This window comes from Pinus tabuliformis, chromosome 9 (assembly GCF_031772625.1).
Source record: "Pinus tabuliformis cultivar Carrire ecotype Pingquan chromosome 9, CPIR1, whole genome shotgun sequence".
Taxonomy (NCBI): Eukaryota; Viridiplantae; Streptophyta; class Pinopsida; order Pinales; family Pinaceae; genus Pinus; species Pinus tabuliformis.
The window spans coordinates 1,003,265,244-1,003,268,679 of record NC_142307.1 but is presented as its reverse complement, the minus strand read 5'-3'; positions in this window follow the sequence as shown (position 1 = coordinate 1,003,268,679).

Genomic DNA, 3,436 nt, shown 5'->3' with positions numbered 1-3,436 from the left:
GATTTGCAATGCCTTAGATAATGTGAGAATTTGAGCACATGGGTTTTCCCCCCTAAAAAACATTTTTTCAGAATGATGAGCATGTATTACAATTTTTGACAAAATATCCACATGCCATGGAAAGCACATATTTTTCTAAGCCTAAGAGCCTTGTTGACTTTTGACTATCGAGATCATGTGCATTGGGATCCATGAATTACCTTGGAAAATGTGAAATGTTGGAAAACGTGAGATTTCCATGTTGAGAACTATGACATGAATAATATGCCAAGGCAAGATAATGCATGTAGACTCAATTAAAATGAACATGTGGGAATGATATAGGTGTACTCAAGACATGCATTGCACTAGACCTACAAATAGTGATCACCCCTACAAGTCAATGGCTCCTCTAAACCATGTGTCCAAATAGGTCAACCATAAACCCTTCAATCCTATATTAGACTAAATGAACTAAGAATGGAGTCTAAGAAGAACAAGCATGGCCCACCATAATAGGCATATGATGCCATGATATATAGCATCCACATGGCCTACAAATATTTTACTTGCATTCTCTAGGATTAAAATGGTGCTACAAAAAATGAAAATGTGCATTTATGTACCCTGTTAAAATAGGGGTAACATTATGTTCTTCATAAGAAAATTTTGTAGGGCTAGGATGGTGTTGTAAATGTCACAAACCAAATGAAATTATAGTTCATATCATGCTAAAATTTCCACACTCCATGGATGTGTTTGACATTGGGTTCAACATTCCCCATGTATTTCGCGAAATGGACCAATTGCCTCTCATGGATCCTAACTCTCGTTATTGTAGTGGAGACTAACACCTATAGGTTTTGGTCTAACAACAATCATGATCCCAACAAGTTGTATCAAAGCAACATGTCTCGAGTTTGAAACTCAACTGGGTCGGGATGGAGGGAGATTGTTGGAAATTGAGTTCAATGATCCCCGTGTGTTTCGTGACATGGACTAATCGCCTCTCATGGATCCTAACTCTGGGGATTGTAGCGGAGACTAACACCTGTGGGTTTTGGTATAACGACAATCATGATCCCAATAGGAGGTACAAAAAGTGGTGAAAATATTAATAGAGATATGGAATGTCTTGAAAAGTCGAATTCCATAAGAGGCTTTCAAAACCTAGTGTAATAGAAAGGGGACTTCCAAGATACGAGTGCTTCCACTTAACATAGTCTAGGGAATATGACTTGTTAGAAATCTAAAGTTGTTAAATGATAAAGAAACACATCCCGTAAAATGTGCTATCAAGTTCTAAAATATTTTAAATGCATACACACGTGTAGAGGAAAAATCCTTCTCATATGCAAGGTGAAGTGGCTATAAATAAGGATATTCCATGGGATTTATCTATGGTGCATCACAAGGGAACCATTTTAAGGAAGACTCAAGAGGCATATTGTACTTATCTTGAAATTATAGTATTTTTTTTTAAGTTGAAATTGGTTAATAAATTAAATTTTGTGAATTCATGGTTTTAAAGATAATCATAAAACTAACACAAAAATTTGGTGTAACACACTTACAAATTTTTGGAGACTCAAAGTTGGTTATCCAATGGATGCGTAAAGAAATTTCTCTCACGAATTTTACAATACAATCCTTGTATGATTACATTCTCAATCTATTGACACCTTTCTCACATACATCTCTATCTCATATTTGTGGGAATAAGAAAAACATTGCAGATGAGATTTTAAATGCTAAAGTTGCATTTAAATGATGATGACCACACCATTTATACAAAATAATGAGGAATTGGCTTGATCTATGAAACATTGGTTTGTATCCTCCATTCCTAGAAAATATAAAATATAATCCCTTGAATATCTCTAACTATTCCTAAAACTACTCAATTCCTCCCACTATATGCTAACTTAGTAGAATTATTACAATACATGGAATTTGAAAGGAGCACACCATCCCTATATAGATCAAACTAGAAATCTTTAAATCTTATTACAATGTAGGAAAATACAGTTATAAATGATTCTCTTACATTGGAATCCTAGGGAACAAAAATTATTCATGGAATCATGTCCATAAATTATTCAATTTTGTAGCCTTCACTCAAACATTTGAAATAAATTTACGTGAATCTGTAGCATAGAATGATTTATTCAAATATTTCCCTCCTAGATCCCAAGGTCTACTTATTGGATGTAAAACTACTTTTTTGTTTAATCATACTTTATCACTTTCACCTTGAAGTTTAAATTCTTCTTTAACTTGAATTTCATAAATACATACCAATCTTCTCTACATAAAAGAAATATTTTCATTACTCATCTCTTTAATTTTCACCTGCAATCTCTTCTTGCCTTATTTGATTACACTCGCACATGAAGTAAATATGTTTAGGAAAATAATATTGTCATTGGGATTTTAAGGCCCACCCTCAGCCATAAAAATGACTTCCCTGTAGATAACTACTAGGACAACTTTAAAGCAAGTTGTCTTCTTATTCTTCTCTCTTTCCTTCATTTCTTCCACATTTGTGTAGTACACTACCTCATTTTGTGCCTCATATTCATTAATTGTACTGACATCACTTTTTTCTTCTCCTCCTTTCTCAAATCCACAAATACTTTCTCTTCCAAAACCTATTCACAAAAATATTTATTCATAATGTTTTCAACATCAATATTAGGTTCGTCATAGAAAAATCCCTTATTGTTTGTCAAAACAAAATCTCTCTTCACTCTCCAATTTTTCACCTATTACAATTTCTTCACTATTTCTTTTAATCACAAACATTTTGGAAAATTATCTTTTGTAGTAGATATCATTAGATAACCTATGACTTTTCTCATGAACAATTCACTAGATAACTCATTAGTCATCATATCCTAATGTTCATTGTCTGATTTTCTAAAGGCAAACCAATTACTAAAATATATGCAAAAACTACCTCTGGCTTACCAAGCAATGTATATCATGTCTCATCTTCTTTTCTCTGCTTCAAAAACTCCTCACTCATCATCATCCACACTTAATTACTAATCTCTAGAGTTCCATATCCATCTTTAAATGGTAGCAATATGTATTAGTCAACATCGATTTCAAAGGTATATGTATTTTTCTCCCATTGTGAATTTATTTCTTATCTCATGCTCTACACATAAAATATGACAAGCATTCATTTGTATTACATCACAAAGTACCTCATCCTAATAGCTACCTATTTTACACTCTATTATGCATTTTTCATTCATCAAAATACAATGTTCATTATGTAACCATGACACTTAAATTATAAGATGTAGAGTGGAAAATCTTTTCAAACCCAATTTCTCAACCATTTCAAGAGATACTAGATTATCTTTACTATCACCATCACTAATCATTTTGCAGGACTTACCTGTTGACTTACACGTAGTTATAAAAAAAGTTTTTCTCTATTTTTTCT